Source organism: Sorex araneus, chromosome 6, assembly GCF_027595985.1.
Source record: "Sorex araneus isolate mSorAra2 chromosome 6, mSorAra2.pri, whole genome shotgun sequence".
NCBI lineage: Eukaryota > Metazoa > Chordata > Mammalia > Eulipotyphla > Soricidae > Sorex > Sorex araneus.
In genome coordinates, this window is record NC_073307.1 from 17,777,546 (window position 1) to 17,798,485 (window position 20,940).

Sequence of the window (20,940 nt, forward strand, 5' to 3'; positions counted from 1 at the left end):
TAGAACGCTCCTATTCTGAGCTCAACCTAGATAAGGGTAGAAAGACGTTATGTACTGGAATGTCCACATGGTAATTATAAGGATTTGGGATAGAACTTCACACTTGTACTGAGCTGGCTTCACCTGTGGGCTGTTCCCAAATAAAATCGACATTCAAGCATCATGTCATAAATGTTCACCGTTGTTGAGAATAATAATAAGATTCTGTCAATGCAAAGGAATAAGGCTCAAAATTAAGGAAATTCACTCCGGAATTTGCAAATTCTATCCTTAGATGATTCCAGTGGAGAAAAAAAATAATAAATGTGGGGTGAGAAAGAGGGAAATTCTTCCTTGCTAAGATGACAGAAATAACTCGAGCTAATTACATTAACCTTAAGAAGTAAGTGAAAATTAATGAGAAAGAAGAATTTAACTCTGGAAATAGCTCTCCTCTGTACAACTGAAATCCTACACCCTTTGGTGGAAATAATCTCAGGTCAGAAGCTAGCCGGCCAAAATGAAATTCTAGAAATAGGGAACGCTTCAGGCATCTGGAGTCCAGCTCAGTATTTCCCCAAGCTTCAGAGTTCAATAAAATATGATTCAAATTTTGCCTCAAGCCTTTATTTTGGGGAAACCATATGTATTTTTTAACAAATTCAATTTGGATGTTTCTTATTTTCTTGCCCTTTAACTCATTAAAGAGTTATTTTGTAGGAGTCATTTCTTCTGGAAACAATCTCATCCTTTTGGAAAATCTTTGAAAGTCTTCATTGTTGGGATAAGAAGCAAATTTTTGCTCCATATTCAAAGTGAACCAAAAATGATCTAAATCAGGCTTTTCAAAGTGTGAACACCAAACCACCAAACCAAAATGTGGACATCATTATCACCAGGGCAGAGTTTTCACTTTGAAATTGTTTGTTTTGTTTTGTTTGGGGGGTGGGGCCACACTCACTGGTGCTCAGGGGCTTACTCCTGGACCAGTGCTCAGGGATCACTCCTGGCAGGGCCTAAGGAATAATATAGGTTGTTGGGGATTGAGCCCATGTCAGCTGTGCACAAGGCAAGTTCCCTACCCTCTGTACTATCATTCCCGCCTACTATCTTGATTATCACTGTATCACTGTCATCACTGTCATCACAAATCGAGTGATGACAGTGATTTGTCATCTGTCATCACTGTCAGATGGCAGTGCTCGAGCGGGTGCCGGAAATGTCTCCATTTGTCTTTGCCATGTGCTAGTGTAACCCAATGGCATATTGGAAACTCTTTCAGGATCAGGGGGATGAGGACCGTCCTTCTTAATGTACTCAGTATACTGTTTTTGGCATACTGAGTACACTATGGGGAGTTGCCAGGCTCTGCCGTATCTTGAATATATTAAATTATTTTATCTTTGCCAGCTAAATTTAGTAAGATTACAGGAGCATCCCTGTGATAAAGAACGTATGCACCTGAAGTTCTTGCTCTCCTAATCACAGATGGCTTTCACACAAATTCAGTAGAACCACATATGGGGGCTGTGGAGATTCAGAACAAGTACACAATAGATGCTATCATGTCTTTGAGGGAAAAAACTTGTCAAAAAATGCAAATTCTTAGGCCTTATACCAGACCTACAGGACCAAAATCAGGGAAATAAATTGCATGTGACATTAATAGTGCCAATTCTTGGTCCATAGTCTTAAAGAAGAAAGATTTGATTTCTGTCCAAATCCCTCTAAACTAAAGAACAGTGTTTTAAGCTGGCATATCAGGATAATACTGTTCCTGGATTAACATTCCGGAAACACACAATATAAAACTGCTGTTATTGTGTTATCACTCAGCTTGTGTCCTTATCTGGACTCTGAATTTTTTTAATGTCTAGATTTCTAGAATATAGAAATATTCTGACAGTAGTAGTAGTAGTAACACTGGTATAAAAAAATGACCTTAGCAACAGTTAATATTTGAGAAATTTCAGTACAAAAGGTCTTTGTGTTTATCTCATTTAATCCTCACAACTGGACAAGGATTGTTAACAATCATCACACTTTCACAATAATGAAACTGAAACACTGGGAGTGCTTTTAGGAAGGAGGTCACATGTTTGCTGGACGTTCCCCACCTATACCCCTCACACCCTCATGCTCCATGTAGTTATTTAAAGGAATTAGTGTCTGCTATGGCAGTGCTTCTCAACCTTTAACTCATAATGGCCCTCTTCCAACCTTGTCCGGTTCTGTGTCCGAAATCCACCCTAGTCCTAGCTGTGAACCCACTAATCTGCCACGACTCCCCATTTGTGCAATTATTACTTGGGGCCTATCAGGGTCACATAGCCCCTGTCTAACAAACACTGTGTTGAGGGGAGCAATAAATAGATAAGCAACGGGGGCAGGGAAGTGTCTTGCAACCCTTTTCTTCCTGAGCAGCCTTGGAGAGGAAGTTGTGAGGACCGTAGACTGTCCTCACTGTTAGGGCAGGAGTCTAAGCCATCGGCACTATCCCCAAATTCTCTCCATGGAAGACAAAAAGTTAAAACAAATGGATTAAGTGAAGGCTTCCATATAAAAATGAGGAATTCCCACCAACAATCGAAGAGCATCCCTTTTTCCCCACATCCACTCCAGCACTGTTGCTTTTGTTCTTTTGAATGTGTGCCAGTCTCTGTGGTGTGAGATGATATCACATTGTTGCTTTGATTTGCATCTCCTGGATGACTAATGATGTGGAGCACTTATTCATGTGCCTTTTGGACATTTGTATTTTTATTTTGAGGAAATTTCTTTTCATTTCTTCTCCCCAGTTTTTGATGGGGTTGGAGGGTTTTTTCTTGTACACTTGTACTAGTGTCTTGTATATCCCTTATCAGGTGGGTATTGGGTAAATATTCTTTCCCATTCTGTGTGGTCTTTCTGTATTTTGGTCACTGTTTCTTTGGAAGTGCAGAAGCTTCTTAGTTTGAAGTAGTCCCATTTGTTTATGTTTGCTTTCACTTGCATGGTCAGTGCTAGTTCATCCTTAAAGATGCTTTTAGCTTCAATGTCATGGAAGGTTCTGTCTATATTTTCCTCTATGTACCTTACAGATAATGTCTTATATTGAGGTCTTTAATACACTTTGATCTGACTTGTGTGCCTGGCATTAGACAGAGATCAGTGTTCATTTATTTGCAGGTAGCTATCCAGTTTCCCAGCACCACTTGTTGAAGAGGCTTTCTTTGTTCCACTTCACATTTCTTGCTCCTTTGTCAAATATTAAGTGACCATATATTTGGGGATCTGTGACAATCAGTAGGGATGGGAGATGTGTGCCTAAAGTAGATAACAGACCAAACATGATGACCTCTCAGTGTCTGTGTTGCAAGCCATAATGCCCCAAAATAGGGAGAGAGTATGGGGAATATTGTCTGCCATGGAAGCAGGGGAAGGGTGGGAAAGAAGGAGTACACCGGAGATATTGGTGGTGGAGAATGTGCACTGGTGGAGAGATGTGATGGGTGTTTTATCATTGTGTGATTGTAACCCAAACATGAAAGCTTATAACTATCTCACGGTGATTCAATAAAATTTATTTTAAAAAATGAAGAATTGAGACACATTGGCCATGAATCCTCTAGAGGAACTGTCTGCAATCCCATACAAGCTACCCACTAGATTCTGACTCCCAGTGTCCAGAAAGAGCACTGTGTCTCATAAATTAAATATAAGCTCAAGAATAATTCTTCAGAATGCAGACTCCTCCATTTTTGTGCCTCAGGAGATACATTCAGTAAGTAACATTCATTAAAAAAAATTCATTCATCGACCAACAATGGGGCTTTTATTCTACTCAACAAAACCGATGGGACCCTCCGTGAGAGAGAGGCCCAATTCCTTCCCCCAAATAGAAGCACAATTGAGGGCAGCAGGGAGGAAATGTAACTTGTCCAGGCACTCAGTGCACAGGAGACAATGACCAGGATCCGTCTGACCAGGAAAATCCAGCTGAAGAGAGACAGACCTAGATTTGACTCCCTTATCACAGACTGCAACTTATCTGACTTTAAAAGTTCTCACCAAGCACATCTATACAATGGAATACTATGCAGCTGTTAGAAAAAAGGAGGTCAAGAATTTTGTAGTTAAGTGGATGGGCATGAAAAGTTTCATGCTGAGTGAAATGAGTCAGAAAGAGAGAGACAGACATAGAAAGATTGCACTCATCTATGGTATATAGAATAACAGAGTGGGAGACTAACACCCAAGAACTGTAGAAATAAGTACCAGGAGGTTGACTCCATGGCTTCGAGGCTGGCCTCACGTTCCGGGGAAAGGTCAACTCAGAGAAGCGATCACCAATTACATTGTAGTCGAAGGCCATGTGGGGGAAGGGAGTTGCGGGCTGAATGAGGGCTAGAGACTGAGCACAGCGGCCACTCAACACCTTTATTGCAAACCACAACAGCTAATTAGAGAGAGAGAACAGAAGGGAATGCCTTGCCACAGTGGCAGGGTGGGGTGGGGGGGAGATGGGATTGGGGAGGGTGGGAGGGACGCTGGGTTTACGGGTGGTGGAGAATGGGCACTGGTGAAGGGATGGGTTCCCGAACTTTGTATGAGGGAAGTATAAGCACAAAAGTGTATAAATCTGTAACTGTACCCTCACGGTGATTCTCTAATTAAAAATAAATAAATTAAAAAAAAAAGTTCTCACCAAGCTTCTCGTGTATAAAACGGAAATGATCACAGCAGCTACCTTACGGAGCCGTTGAGGATGAAATAAGATAATGCCTAAAGACTGTAGAGCAGACGTACCAGTAGAGCAGACGTGCAGTCTATGACAGCAAGGAATTTCAGCCACATGACAATGGCATGATGTCCCCTGCTATTGGGCGGGTATTGGCAGGCTTCTCCTGTTAAGAACCAGAGAGCAAATTTCTTGGTCTTTGCAGGATGTACTTGTTCTCTATGGCAACAGGTCACCTCTGCCATCGCTGGGTGAAAGAAAGTTGGGACAACATATTATTAAAGCTCAGATCATTTTTACATTTCACAAAATAGTCTTCTTTTGTATTTATCTTTGTCCAAACATTAGAAAAAGTATGATTTGTTTGTACTCTGCAAACATCACGAAACAAGCAACCATCTATATCTGACCCAGGGGCCATCATCTGAAGAGCAACAGACAAGTATCAAGTTGTCAGTGCATGTTGAGAGAACGGAGAGATCTGTTCTGTTGTGAAGGAGAGGTGAAGAATAGTTCCACAGAGAAGAAAATGCTTGAACAGGACATTGGAGAGTGATGTGGTACAAATAAGAGAAAGAAACAACTAGAAAAAAAATAATGTGCAGAGAAGGAAAAAATAGTCTTTCAAGGGAATTGATCACCATTCATTACTATTATGTGGAAAGTCAACTCACAAAAAAATAAAAAAAGAGTAAGGGCTTAGGGCTTAACATTTGCTTTTGTCATGAATTTAATAAAATTTACTAAATTTATCTTCCTCTATTTCTTCGAAATTCCACTTTTAATCATACACCAATTATTTTTTCTAATATTCTTGATTCAGTTTCATCCTTCATCAATTTATGCCAGTATCTCATTTTTTAAAAAATTTTATTTATTTTTTAATTGAATCACAGTTAAATTGAAACACAATAACCAAGTTGTTCATGATTAGGGTTTCAGTGATCTAATGTTCCAACAGTATATGGATGCTTGGAGACTCTGGAATAGACCTCACACTGGTGTTCATCAGTTTCCATGTTTTCACCTTCCAGCCCAGTCACCATTACCCTTTCCTCAGTGACTTTCACAACCTCCTCGAAATTCTTCCTAAAGATGTAACATTGACAGAGACACCGTCTTTTAGAGTTCAAGTTCAAGAAAATGTGAAAATCTTGAAATAATAAGGTCAATTCACTGTTCTTTATTTAGTAAGTTAATTGGTTGCCTTTCCATTAAGTGTTTACTGACAATGCATCTTTAAGTAGATAATGCTTTTAAATGCTGTTCTTTGATCTCCATGGAACTCTCACTATGAAAAGTGGCCAAATCTTTAATCTAAGATATTATATATCTGAGTGGGCTTTAAACAGATACAAAACTGATCATCTTAAAGAAAGTAGAGATTATGGGAACATTGGCGGTGGAGAATGGGCACTACTGGAGGAATGGGCACTCACTCCATTGTATGACTGAAACATAAGCATGAAAATTTGTAAGTCTGTGACTGTACCCTATGGTGATTCATTAAAAAATTTAATTAAAAAAATTCTGCACTGTATCACTGTTGTTCCGATGTTTATCGATTTGCTCAAGCGGGTACCAGTAATGTCTCCATTGTGAAACTTGTTACTGTTTTTGGCATATTGAATACGCCACAGGTAGCTTTCCAGGCTCTGCTGTGCAGGCGAGAATACTCTTGGTAGCTTGCCAGGCTCTCCAAGAGGGACAGAGGAATCGAACCTGGGTTGGCTGTGTGCAAGGCAAATGCCCTATTCACTGTGCTATCACTCCAGTCCAAAATAATAATAATAATAAATAAAAAATAGAGATTATTTGGAATTATTTTTAATTCATCTACCTGAGTCCAAAAATTCTCTTTTAAAATATTTTAATGTAATAAATTCAAAATTTTCCAGTGGCTCCAGGCTGAACATCTATAAACGTGTGAGGAAATGCTTTTGTATTATTTAAGACACATAATTTTTCAAGCTCTTCGACATCTGAGGATCAGGAGACTACAGAAAAAAAATTTTATGTTTTTCATTCAGCAAATATGTGCTGAAAATATACTGTGTACCAGGAAATCTGTAGGACCCTGATCACATAGCCTGTGGCCCATACTCTGTCCTCACAATGGGATAAAAGGACACTGAGCAGGATTCTCAAGCTAAAGTTGTCTAAAGAAAGCTGTTTAACCAATCTTATTAGGAGGTCCTTATGGAAAACTCATCTTTCCAGTCAGGCATTTCTATGTTTTTATTCCATCCAAACCAAAGACGGTACTTTTCATCGACAATGAAAATAATAACCAGCAATTGTTGAGTGTGGATGTGGCAGACAATGCAAGGAGACTGAACGGGGTCTCTAAAGATGGGTGGGCTTCTATCATCATTAGTAAACCTCATAATACACAAATGCCCAGCTCCAGAATTATGACCCAATTTATAAGGCCTGATTCCAAAGTCCATATTATTCCCATCATACTATGTGGGTGATTTTTTTCCTCTGGTGTATGCATTAGTGGATGAATCTGTTCCTACCAGTAGCCTGCAAGAAAGCTCCAAATTTTGAGAGAATTAATAACACCTCCAGCGAATGCTAGCCATGAAGGGTTTCGTGAGTATTCCACCATTCATGTGCCTCTAGGTATGCCAATCATCTGAGGAAAGAACACAAAGCTGGGATGTGCACAAATGTACAGAGACAACCATATACACTTGCCAAACAACGGGTAAGGTCTTTCTCATCATTTCAGTGGTCACCTACCAGTGTTGCTCCAAAAATTATTTCAAGGTCATTAGGACTACATAAAAGCAAGAAACCCTTGCCTTATCATATCTGCAAATATGAAGATGCAGTTAACTATGGCTGATAACTGATCCTCTTAGACTAGCAGAGGCAGTAGGGCATTGGATCTAGATTTTTAATCCACACTTCAAGTCAAGGGAAAGGCAACTTGAAAAGGAAGACATCTGTAAGGTGGATGTGTACAAAGAGAAGAGCAGAAGGAAGCTCGTGGTGGCAGAATAGGTCGTCTTGTTCTTTTAAATACAGAGACATTCACTAGCTACAGTGACAACACTTTCATGACCCAAATAACCGGTAAACAAAATGAGTATTGCCTCTGAACGTAGAGGGAAAAAAAGTAAAACTGATGGGTGTTTTTCTTCACAAGAAGCATCCTGTCTCATACCTTTCATTTAAGGGTTTTGTGACTGTCCCCCAAACCACAGAAGAATCTCCCTTGCCTATGACAGAGGGACCATAATACAACATTGAATTTCTCTGATTAAATTTGTTTGCCAGTGAGTCAGCTAAGTGAGTATCCATCAGGGAAGAAGAGAACATTCTTTCCTCTTTTTTCCCCATATATTATCTCTGAAAAGTTTTATTACCAGGAACCTGGACAAGCAATACTAAATGAAAATAATAATCAAATCCGAAGCAGACCCATTTGTCATAGTAGCATATCTGATCCTAGGCCTGGTCAGGAAGAAAAATAATTCACATAATGGAAATCCAGGAGACTTCAGGATGTTAAGAATCAGCATTTTATATAAGAAACATTATAGCCTTCTTTTCTTAATTCATTCTTTATTGAAATTGCTCAGTGATATAATTTTCTCTTTGAGGCAATTTAAGAGAATTGAACAAATACTTATAACATGCCATAGATGCATTTGTTGTGTCACTACCCAAACTCAATTCAGCATTGAGTCTTCCAGTGACATGGCCTCTTCTCACCCTCTGCGCAGGGCTCAATCATCAATCTTGCCTCTCAGATCTCAGATTTTAATGCTACTTTCTTACAGAGATATTTACTTATCACCAAAGTTCACTATCTTATTTACTTCCCGGTTGTTTTCATAACACAATCTTAATCTGGCCTATTTTCTGGAAGATCACAGCTATCTCATTTATCTGTTGCCATGTGCCAGCTCCTTTTTTCCTCTAGTGAAAGTTTTTCTCAATTTTTTCTCTAGTGAATACATAAATGCTACAATGGGCCAAATGTTAGACTTAATAATTCACAAATACTTCTCATTATTGTTTTATATATGTTGTATATAAATCCTTCGATGAAGGAATTATTTAAGAGTGAGAAAATACACATAGATAAGTGTTCCCTATTTGAAGGTAGAAAGTGGCTATTTCTACATTTTTTTTCCGACTCCAAAGTCATTTTTACTATTTTAAAATTATTTTACCTTCCAAAATAGAACATTTGTCTCAGGAAATAGATGGTTTTTGAGCATTTTTAATGTTCAAGGACTTTGAATCCTAACCTACAAAATTTTATGATCTTAGATCAAAATTCTTAGAATGATGTGTTACACTTGGAATAAAATAAATGCCATGAATGGACTTTCTGCTATATGTTCAACAGGCTTGTAGTTCTTTATTGTTCTACTCACGTACTTGCCACCCCTAAAATCTTGTGAGAAATTTTCAAGCTAGTTAATAAATTTGCAACGTACAGCCACATAATGGCAATGTTTGACAGCCTATTTATAATTGCTTTTGAGTTGGTTTCTTATTTATAAATAAGGACTGTAACCTACAAGCAGCATAATTTATATGGCCATATCCATGTTGGAAGACAGAATTTTCAGAAGACAAGTACACAGCATCAGCACTCTCAATATAAGAAGAATAATACACACATGTGTGTTTGTGAATCCATATATATATATATATTTGCTCACAGAATACATGTATATCATACTTTATGAATAATTTTATATTTACACATATATGTTTATCACATATATGCCATGCGACCTCTTATTGTCTCCTTCTCCCTCTCGGAGAATCCAGCAAGCTACTGAGAGTATCCTGCCCGCATGGCAGAGCCTGACAAGCTCCTCGTGGCATATTCGATATGCCAAAAAGAGTAACATGATGGGTCTCATTCCCCTGGCCCTGAAGGAGCCTACAATGTAGCACCGTTGGGAAGGATGAGTAAAGAGAGCCTACTAAAATCTCAGGACTAGAACAGATGGAGATGTTACTGGTGCCTGCTTGAGCAAATCGATGAACAACAGGATGACAGTGATACAGTGATGTATATCACAGAAAAACTGAATATGATCAATAATTTTTGCCAAGGCAAAGAAGACCCACATATATAATACTCCCATTCTAGATATTATTTTCTGATCTAGTTATTTGAACTAGTCCTTTTCATTTTTTCTCAGTAAGTTCTCCAACCTAGTGTAAGTAGTATCCCTGCCAAGTAAGATGGAGAATTTCTTTCATTTCATAACAAAGACCTATTGCGCATATATATTCATTTTAAGCCACACAGGATGCTATTTTTTAAACTATCACCAGCAGTGTGGCATCAGGATGATTAATGGTCCATGAGGTGGTGTAGATGGGACACTCCTAGTATCATCAGAGATGAACAATCAGTCTACTCCCTCCAAGTAGAGCGATTTTGAAGTTATCAAAGTCAAAATTTCATTCTATATGTTTCATGGTTATCATCACTCTATGGAAATTGATGTTTTGTTTTCCATTGATGACAGTGATAAGTAATGTCCCTTCTGGTTGAATGCACTTAAAGAAAAATAAGTCAATTTAAAAGTATCATGTAAATAATGGAATATAGCAGAAGTCAAAGAATTATAGTGATCACTTTTATTATTATTAACATTAATGAGTGCATGCAAGGGACTGAAGTACCTAATATTTTAGGTTATGCTCAAGAAAGAGGTATTAACACTCTCCCAGTAAATTAGCATCTTCTTAGATAGACCTATTAACAGACATAGGATTCAGTTGTAGCTGATGCACATCTAGGATGTGAACATTGTCTGGCCAATTTTGAGGTGTGATCTTAAAGATTCCACTGTAGTAATTGTATGTCATGTAGAAATCTAAATAAATCACTAGTGGACTATCTTATACATCTGCAAAGCCTAGAAGGAATGGATACCACAAAAATAAGTTCTGTGGACAAAATAAAATTTCTTACAACGTGGGACATGTGTGCCTTCTATTTTCCCTGTGATGAGATAGGTTAAATATTAATTATCTGTCAGTTTGAACTTGTGAACATGAAGCTTGAAACTGTTTCTTAAAAGAATTTTCAAAGGTCTTTATTGGACAGAATTATACATTAGAAAATTCAACCACGGAAACAACACAAAATTGAGAAAGTTTCTCAAGAAGAAAAAAATTTCAGATGAACTCCTTGAGCTAATTGAGAAAATAGAGAAAATAGACAAAGGGGTTTATGTCATCTAAAGGCAAAGGAAAATACTATGGTCAAAAGATCTTAGTTCAGGAGGCTGGAGCAATAGTACAGCAGGTAGGACACTTGCCTTGCACGCAGCCGACCCATATGGTTCCCCAAGCACTGCCAGGAGTAATTCCTGAGTGCAGAGCCAGGAGTAACCTCTGTGCATCTGTGCATTTGGTGTGACCCAAAAAAGCAAAAAAAAAAAAAGATCTTAGTTCAGGACCCCAACAAAGACAGGAGAAATGGAGTTAGGCTTTTTTGACTTGTACTAAAACCAGTGAACCAAAAAATAGGAACTTAAGCAAGAGAAACCATTTCTAGATACAATCAAGTGAGAAACGGAAAAATTGGAGTGAGTGAAGCTTCACTATAAAGGTACAATAGTGCATATTTCTCTGAAAGAATTTGCTTTTCATTATAGAAATTTTCATGTGTACACAAAGAAGTGTTAGTTCACAGTTTTCCTGTATACCACTCACCTTGATAATGATCAAATTTTGTCAATGTTTTTTGTCATGCCTCATATGTCTTGGAGATGAACTAAGAGAAACATATTTGGAGGACTTAAAGAAAAGTTTAGATGTTGAGTCAGTCATAATCACACAAATACTTCAGGATGTGTTTATAATGTGGAATAATTTATGGACATCCTATGCTATTAGCTCTCCTACTAAACTTACAGAATCTTCTAAATAACTCTACTATATAATTTCCAATTTCAAAAATGTCCATAAAAGTTTGGTCCAATGAACAGTTTAAATGTCATTTTGTTTCCTAAGTATCTTCAGTAGAAATACCTTCTCTTCCCTTTCACATCAATTATTTGTTGGAGAAACTTATAAGCTTCTTCTACAGAGGATTACACACTCTTAATTTTCTTGGTTGTTTCATTGTGTAATCATTGATTTACTTTATTTAAGTTATTTTTATTGCACTAACATAGGTTACAATTCTATATTACTGTTTTATTCTTGCAATGCTACTATACCACACTCACCACCAGAGTGTCAATATACCTCCACACTGTCCTAAAATTCTTTCACAACCCCTATCTGCCCCTCAGTTCACTATCTTGTGGACTGTATATCAGGATTTGTATCCATTGGGACGTGTCTAATTCTTGGCTTTGTTACTTTAGTCCATATATGAGTAAAATAAGCTGGAACTTGTCTTATTCCTTTAGACTCACTTCAGTTAACATGACACCTTCCAATGCCCCAACAAAGCTACATAAAATTGCAAGATTTCAACTTTTTAAAAGTTAAGTAGCATTTCATTGTGTGTGTATATATATATATGCACATATATATGTGTGTGTGTATGTGTGTATATATATTATATAAAAGTTTCATATTCAGTCATCTGTTGTTGGGAACTTGGCATGTTTCTAGATATAGGCTATGGTAAATAATAGTGTCATGAACAGATGCATAGTATATATTTACAAATTAATGTTTTAGTTATTGGGATAGATGATCAGTAATGGACTTTATGAGTGATATGGAAATTCTATTATTGTTTAGAGAATTCTACATACTATTTTTCATAAAGATTGTCCCAAAAGTGAATGACGGTCCCATTTTCACCTTATCTCCACCAACACTGGAGGTTGTTTCCTTTCATTTTGCTGCCATTTAAATTGTTCTTCTGGCATCCGGGTATCTTATAAATGGTGGTTAGAAACTTGATTGAATGTTCATTCATGTTTTTAGGCAAGAATGCATTATAAATGGCATTGTTTACAGTAGTTTCTCCTTATCTATGGTTTTGCTTTCCTTGATTCCAGTTGCCCATGACCAACCATGGCCCAAAAATGATACGTATAGTAAGATATTTTGGGACCAGATAGTTTCACATGAATTTTTATCACAGTAAATTTCATAACTTTTCTTCTATTGTATGGTTAGCTATTGATGTGAATATTTTACTGTGCCTAATTTATGAATTAAAATTTGTTGCAAGCAGTTATGTATAAGGAAAAATAGTATATAAAAGATTTAATACTATTCATGGCTGTGAGCATACAGGGGATGTTAGTACTTAACCTGTGGATAAGTGGGGACGACGATACATTCTACTTTACTCTCTCTTGAAGTCTGTATTTTATGCTTGGTTTATTTTAAAGATGAAATAATGATTCCTGCTTTACAAATTTTCCTCATCAATTAATTTACAATTTTTAGCATGACTATAATCTATCATTTTATTAAGTTTGCAAAATAGAAATTATGTCATTCTATCTTTGCATTTTAGTTGTAATTATTTTTTGCTGGCTAGTGCCTCATCCTAAATTGGTTATTCTGAAGAGTAGTTTGTACCAGAAAAGCTCAATACATTCTTTTGCTTTACCAGTTTTCAGAGCAATAAATGTTATCCTGGAAATGTTATTTTAAATATATATATACATACATATATATATATACTTAAAATATATACTTGTGTGTTTGAAGAATTTCAATCCATTGCGGTTGTTATCCTTTTGCAATTCACATACACTTATATCAGCACAATGAAAACAAGTTAAATTTAGCTGCTGTATCTTTATAAATTATTCCCTGTTAGTTTTTGATGACTTCCTTGATTTCTGATCCAAAAATTTTTTTCAGGCTTATCTCATTCGTTTACTAATTCAAGCCTAGAATAAACCCTTTCTAAGAACTCTAGTTCTATTTAGAGACAGCATGTTTAGAAATCTCATTCTGGGTACAGTACTAGGGTTGGTCATTGCTCCTACATTATCATTGCACCTAAATCCTTTCAATAAACAAAGCTAGGGGAAAAAATTAAGAGAAAAAGCTATTTCCAAATATTATTTAAAAGTTATTTTTTGACTTCTGGAATTTTATGTTTTTTATTTTATGCTGAAAATATAAGTTCTTAACAAAATCAACAGATTTACTCATCTTAATTTTTAATATACCCATAACTTTAAAATAAGACAAAGTATAACAATGTATGATAATCAGACTTCAGAATTAAAAAATTAAGGGATTTCGTGGGTGGTGGGCATAGAAAAGGCAACATTAGTAACATGTGGATTAATTTCAATAGATATAAATGTGTAGTATTACTTTCCGGCATCACGTTAACATAAAGTATACTTAACATAAAGTTAGTATAAAGTATACCAGTCTCAAGGTCTGGGTATTTGGTGTTAACTTTATAGAAGGCTTTACCGAGGTATTTACAACTAGAATTTACTTTCCAGTAAGTTTATCTCAATTTCTAGAACTCACTTAATTGCTCTCTAGCCCCACCTGATAACACTGTAACATATTAACTCTCTAAAAGGTTCAACCAAGTCTTTTATTTACCTACATATCTGGGGGGTGGGATGGGCCACATTCTGCGGTGCTCAGATCTTACTTACTGGGTTTGTTTAAAGGAATCACTTCGGGGGGTTCTCAGGGGGAATATATGCAGTGCAACGGATGGAACTGGGGTCAGCTGTGTGCATGACATTAACCCCTATACTATCTCTCCATCCCCATTCACACTGCTTGCACATATGTGAGCTTGCACAGAGTCACCCTTTTAGCTTTATGGGAAGTCAGACAGAGAACATTTCTTCCCAGATATACTGAAACAGTGTAAATGACAAAACAGCAGGCACGTATTTATTTTTCAGTTTCTCAATCATTGTTTTCCATGCAAAGATACGAGTATTACTACTACTACTACTACTACTACTACTACTACTACTACTACTACTACTATTATTATTATTATTATTATTAGACTGGAGAGATAACACAGCGGGTAGGACGTTTGCCTTGCACGTGACCGACCCGGGTTTGATTCTTCCGAACCTCTCAGAGAGCCCGGCAAGTTACCAAGAGGATCCCACTCGAGCGGCAGAGCCTGGCAAGCTACCCTGGTGTATTCAATATGCCAAAAACAGTAACAACAAGTCTCACAATGGAGATGTTACTGGTGCCTGCTCAAGCAAATCAATGAAAAACAGATGACAGTGCTACAGTGCTATTATTATTATTATTATTATTATTATTATTATTATTATTATTATTTTGCTTTTTAGGTCACACGCAGCGATGCACAGGGTTTATTCCTGGCTTTGCACTCAGGAATTACTCCTGGCAGTGCTCCACGACCATATGGGATGCTGGGAATCAAACCCAGGTCGGCTGCCTGCAAGGCCAATGCCCTACCCCCTGTACTATTGCTCCAGCCCTGATATGAGTATTATTTATGGAATAAGAGCTTTTTGTTTGGAGGCAACACTCAGAGCTCAGGGCTTACTCCTGGTTCTGCACTCAGAAACTACTCTGGGCAATGCTCAAGATACCATGTGAGATTCCGGGGATCAGACCCGGGTCAGTCGTAAGTCTGGCAAATGCCCTACCACTTGAACTATCTCACAGGCCCCTGGTATGAGCGTTTTTAAAAAATGTTGGAAGCCTAATTCAATTCCTTCACTCTCAAATAAGACTCTGAACTACCTGAGATTCATGAATTTATTAAAGATCATCAAACCAAGCCCTGGCAGAGCCAAAATGAAAAACCCAGAACCCTCCCTTCCTGAACCCTGTAGCATATTGTCTACCATGTTATGAGGTGGCCTATTTTCTCATTTACCCACCGCTAGAATTTCTCTGGACAGATACTAATAAACAAAGCAGATGCAAATAAAAGAACAAAATCTCTTTTCAAATATTTCAATAGTCTTTAGACCTAGTAAAGATACTTTGATAGTGAATATCAGTATTTGATAGTTATCGATAAATATTTGTACTAATAATTTTTATTGGGAAATATTAATACACTTAATATTATTTGTTATTGTCTTTTTTTTTTTTGCTCTTTGGGTCACACCCAGCGATGCACAGGGTTTACTCCTGGCTTTGCACTCAGGAATTACTCCTGGCAGTGCTCAGGGGACCATATGGGATGCTGGGATTTGAACCTGGGTTGGCTGCGTGCAAGGCAAACGCCCTACCCGCTGTGCTATCACTCCAGCCCCATTTGTTATTGTCTTGTTCTAACTTAACAGTTAAGTGTGAACTGATGAGTTGATACAGATAAGAATTACTCACTTTCTAACTTCAATTTGTATTAGATTGCAAAATCCAGTATTTTCCAGAAACAGTAATCAATTACTGTTCCTTTCATCCAGGAAAAACAAAATAAATTAAAAATCATTTGACCCACACCTACAAACTATATTTTATGGAGTTCCTAATTATATACTTAAAAATAAATTTTGCTTGTTAGTTTTTGGTTTGGATTACTAATTGCCATTTGATTTTATAGCATAACAAAAAACTGGCTGATTCCTGTCTTCATTAAGTTCAAGTTGAAACATCTGATTATTATTAGGAGGCCTTATAGGCATAATGGTACCATAGCACCAATGCCCAGAAAGAGCTGGAAAAAAAACCTCCCCAAATCATGAGATTTTTAAACAAGGTGGTGACTGCACTTTGGCATTGTACTTATTTTGCTTTTGCATTTTAAAATTGCTTTGTTAGGACTTGAAGTACAGGGGAAAATGAGATGTTAAGCAGTTTTTCAATTGAGATTACAGAGCATTTGTTTGTTAATTAGGTGGTGCTACATTTGAATGTGATGAGAGTGGCCTGGTCTTATAAAATCTATGGGCTATTTCTAAAGAATCAAATTCCATCTGCAATACATCATATCAGGTGCTTGTTTTTCTTTCAGCTCTTTTTAAAGTCTCAACTCCTAAACATTTCCAGATAATATACTGTAATGGAAATTTTTGTCAGCTTCAATTTATCACTGTAACACCACCTTTCTTATACTTAAATTTTTATGAGTTTTTAAATTATAAAACAGCTTTTAATTAAAATATGCACTTACATATTTGTGACATTTCATAGAAAATATACTTTGGAAAAAAATGTATTTCAAAATCTATCAAGTTGCAAATCTTGGGAGTTGCCTTCAATCTTTAAAAACCAGTTGATCCCTCAAACACATTTTACAGAGCTTGATGTTTGATTTCTTCATGTAACTGAAAGTCAACTGTTTTAAAAAGTCATCTTTTTCCCAAACGTACTGATACCAGGGTAATCTTTGTTTCGAAGGACAGAGCAGTAAAGTAGGAAAAGGCTCTTTATTTTGATCAGAAGAGCAATTTATTTACATTGGGTATGGGAGATGGAGAGGAGAGTTACTCTCCCTAAAGCCTTGCGTATATTTATTCAATCTCCTATAGACAGTAGCAGATCGTTTCCTGTCTGAGCTGAACTGATGAATATATATCATACAATTAGAATAGTTCCATCGCACATAATAAGTACATTTGTAGAATACGTTTTTTATAATTGCTAAAAAAAGAAATACTTTTATTTCCTTAAAATTAGACATGTCTTCCCAAACTGCCCCTAAAGAGTCTATACTTACTTGTAACTCACCAATAGGGTCTATCTGAAGCAGTTTCTTGACCATATTGTATATTACTAAACATTTTCATCTTTGACAATCCGATAGGTAAAAATGATATCTTATTATTTTAATTGTCTTGTCTCTGAATATGAGTACAAATATTTCTTCATATTAATAAGCTATTTATAAATCTATTTGTACATTTTAAAAGTATATAATTCTATTTATTATATACATACAAGTTTCATTACAAATTACAAACATATCATTCCCCATTCCCAATTTTAATAACATTGATTTTTTTGATTTATGAATTTTCTTTGAATAGTATTAAAGTTAGCTATTTTTTTTAGACACATTGAAAATATTTTTTTCATCTCATTTCTGCTATACTAAAGATTTTTTATTTTGATGGTTTTGGGGAGCATTCTTAGTTTGAGAGCCAAACCAGCAGTTCTCAAGGCTTGTTCCTGGCTCTGCACTCAGGGATCATTCCAAATTGGGCTTGGGAGACCGTATGGGGTGCCAGGGGTCTAACCCAGGTTGACCATGTGCAAAGCAAGTGTCCTTCCCACTGAACTGTCACTCCAGCCCAAATTTTGATGTATTTTAATTGATCATGTATTTCCACTCTGGCTTTTATGTTTAGTATCTCACTTAGAAAGAACTGCACTGTTCTCACATTTTATTTTGTTTTGCTCCTTCAAATACTCCATCAATTTCATTCCTCAAATGTATTTGAACGGGGTGCTCCCTATTGATGTTCCAGAGCCCGGAGACCCCTGCAGCAATTCTTGGGCTTCAGATCAATGCAAGGGAACTGTGCGACTCATCTCTGTGGTGCCTGGTATCCCCCAGGATTACTTCCGCCACTCCCGGGATGCTGGAGGCTGGAGCTCCAGGCTGCCCCCAGCAATGCACAGCGACTATGTAGTAGTGGGGAAAACACCTGGGTCTGGCACGTACCAAACATGTGCCCAGATTGCTACCCAGGCCCTACACTGGTGAAGGTGTTGGAACATTTATGACTAGAACATGACCAACTTTGTTACTGTTTATCTCACTGTGATTCTCTGATTCAGTGACTCCATTTAAAAAAGAAAGAAAAGAAAGAAAGAAAGAAAGAAAGAAAGAAAGAAAGAAAGAAAGAAAGAAAGAAAGAAAGAAAGAAAGAAAGAAAGAAAGAAAGAAAGGAAGGAAGGAAGGAAGGAAGGAAGGAAGGAAGGAAGGAAGGAAGGAAGGAAGGAAGGAAGGAAGGAAGGAAGGAAGGAAGAAAGAAAGAAAGAAAGAAAGAAAGAAAGAAAGAAAGAAAGAAAGAAAGAAAGAAAGAAAGAAAGAAAGAAAGAAAGAAAGAAAGAAAGAAAGAAAGAAAGAAAGAGCAGTTCCAGGTCATAATAATCTTTGAACGATAGGAATAAGTGATACAACCTTATTTTCCTCAAAAAAAAAAAGTTGTTTTCAAAACGTCTGTTTGAATAATGTGTTTTCTTCTCTAGCTTAAGAAGATTTCCTTTTTCATATGAGTGGACTTGAATCTTTAATCTTTTTTTCTAGACCCTGGACCATTTACCTTTTGTTGATCTGTGTTGGAACAAAATTGTTCTATTGCTCTGGTTTTATATCTAATCTCTGTATAAGATAATCCTGTCACCTCATCTATTTTTCAAAATGTAGCCATTTACATTTTTTATTTTTCCACATTCAGTTTGCTTCCCTGCATGCCAGCTTGTATGCAAAATGTAGCCATTTATATTTTTGGTTTTTTTCACATTCAGTTTGTTTCTTCAAACCAGAGTGTCAAGTTCTGAGAAAAAAGTAAGAAATTGAGGTCTAATTATTGAAATTAAGATCACTTATAATTGATCAGCTTAGGCTGAGTTAAAGTCACTGCAATATTTCATATTTCTGCCCAAATTAATGATATGGTTTCTATCTACTCAATTTCTCGATTTCTCAAATTTTCTTTTTCAGAAATAAATTTTTAAAGTTTTCCTTGTATATCTTCTACAATTTTTGGCTAAGTTTATTTTACATATTTTATAATTTTATTTATTTTATAAGTATCTGATTCTTACATACTTATATGCCTATAAGTGTCCTTCTTTAAGTAATACCTGAAATTTATTAACAACTTTTATTGGGTAAGAGTGCCTATAAAATGGTTTGGCATATATACAAAAAGGATCACATGCCTTTCTCCTTTGATATATTTCTCTTGTTAATTAAATTTATAGATGTACTGTTATTTAACCATCCTTATATTACTTGCATATTACCTACCTACTAGGGCATATTTTGTTACAAGCATCCTATGATTTGTTAACATTTTCCATGAAAACAATTCTAGGTTTTCAGAACAAGCAAAGATTATATATGTCTTATTCACTACTTTAGATCTACCACATAATCCCTAGCCTTGTGCCTAAAACAGAAATTTCTCAACAAATATTTGAGAAAATCTGGGTGGTTCCATGAGTCATATGACTTGGTTCTCTCTTTACTCTTCTGGTATGTTTTAGAGAGAGAATTCATGAGTAAGAGCAATGGAAAGGTCATTGAGTTGATCATGTGAGGATGCATCCATGCCCTTCTAAAAAATTCTTTGTATATTCACATGAACTCCTTGGTTACTCAGACCCTTTGGGGTCCTTTCTCCCCTGTTTTGACTGACTAGACATCATTTTGTTGTTGTTGTTCTTGGATAATCTTCCACACATCAGCAATGACATCTCTGGCATGAGAAAATCAACATTTTCAAGACAAGCTGTTTTATTTTATTGCAAAGTATGGTGAGAGTGTTTGGTCTCAACCAAACCCATTTGTAGCTGAGTGAGAGAAGAGTGTGAGCCTAACCTGGCAGATGGCTGTGTTGGCTCAGTTGCCACAATATAATTGGCATGGATAAATTACCTGGCCATGGTTCCAGGCAGCTTCCCAGAAGCACCAACAATGCAATTCCTGTAGGCACCTTTCTTTCACTCTCACACATTAGCTTCCAGCAGTAGCAAATGAAATCCTGACCTTGGGTGGCTTCGTGAATGTCTCATTAACAGTTATGAAGAGCTCAATGGTCTGGGTGTGCTGGCTACTTCTTCAAATAAAATCACATGTAGAAATAGAAGGGAAGAAGAAAGATGTGACCAGAGGTTACCTTGTGTCAAAACAGCTATGATGACTGATGGTCTGAGTGAGTGACCAGTGACTAAGCATGTCCACGCTGCTCATGGGCATGTATTGTGATGCTCCTGGCTTTCTCCTGTTATTGACCCCAAATATTGCCCATGCATTCTCTCTGTGCTCACACAATTAGATCAAAATTTTTGAAAATTTCCATGTATCTCCACCCTTTTCCTTTTCCTGATACTTCCCAAATTGTTATGTAACTAACCTGTTTTGCTGTTTCATGTGGCCACTTATACTTACGATTTAATTTCAGTCAATAGGACTCTTGTACCCAAATGTAAAGTGATTTAAATATACTGACTATCCAGTTGAAAATTATATTTACAAGTAAATGTATTTTTTTATTTTTCTGACGTATTATATAAATGCATATTTAAAGAATTAACATCAAAACACTAACTTGCATACTTTTGTAGTATCATCTTTTTTTTTTAGCTAAAAGCATTTAATAACTCTGAAT